Source organism: Lepus europaeus, chromosome 6 (genome assembly GCF_033115175.1).
Source record: "Lepus europaeus isolate LE1 chromosome 6, mLepTim1.pri, whole genome shotgun sequence".
Classification (NCBI taxonomy): domain Eukaryota; kingdom Metazoa; phylum Chordata; class Mammalia; order Lagomorpha; family Leporidae; genus Lepus; species Lepus europaeus.
Window position 1 is genome coordinate 14,483,266 of NC_084832.1, and position 578 is coordinate 14,483,843.

At 47.2% G+C, this 578-nt stretch overlaps 1 pseudogene; it reads right to left on the reverse strand.

The window, feature by feature from the left end:
* Positions 1-208: 208 nt before the first annotated feature.
* LOC133762693 (U2 spliceosomal RNA) lies at positions 209-311 on the reverse strand (annotated as a pseudogene).
* Between the last annotated feature and the right edge of the window lie 267 nt (positions 312-578).

Below are 578 nucleotides of genomic sequence, written 5' to 3' on the forward strand. Positions count from 1 at the left end.
CAGCCTGTTGCCAGGCAGTTTCCAAAGCCATTCAATCACAGCCTGTTGCCATTCAGACTCTTGTTGCCAGGCAGTTTCTGAAACCATCCAATCACGGCCTGCCATCAGTCAGGCTCTGTTGTCACATGGTTTCCTCTGTTGTCATGTGGTTTCCGAAGCCATCCAATCACGGCCTGTTGCTAGGCAGTTTCTGTTGTCAGCGGCCATCTTGGCATGACCTTTTCACCTCATTCCACCACATTATTACACATATTTTAAACTGATAAGAACAGATACTACACTTGATCTTAGCCAAAAGGCCGAGAAGCGATGTCATTATTACACATATTTTATCACAATTTTAAAAATTATTAAGAAAAGGTTGGGGGGGGGGCAGGTATTTGGGCAATTAGGATGCTTCTATGGATACTCAAATCCCGTTTGGGAATACTTAGGTTCCAGTCCTGGCCCTGCTTTCAACTCCAGCTTCCTGTTGATGTACACCCCGAGAGGCAACAGGCGATGGCTCAAGTGTTTGAGTCCCTGAGACTCATGTGGGAGACCTGGATTGAGCTGTAGTCTCCTGGCTTGGGCCTGGC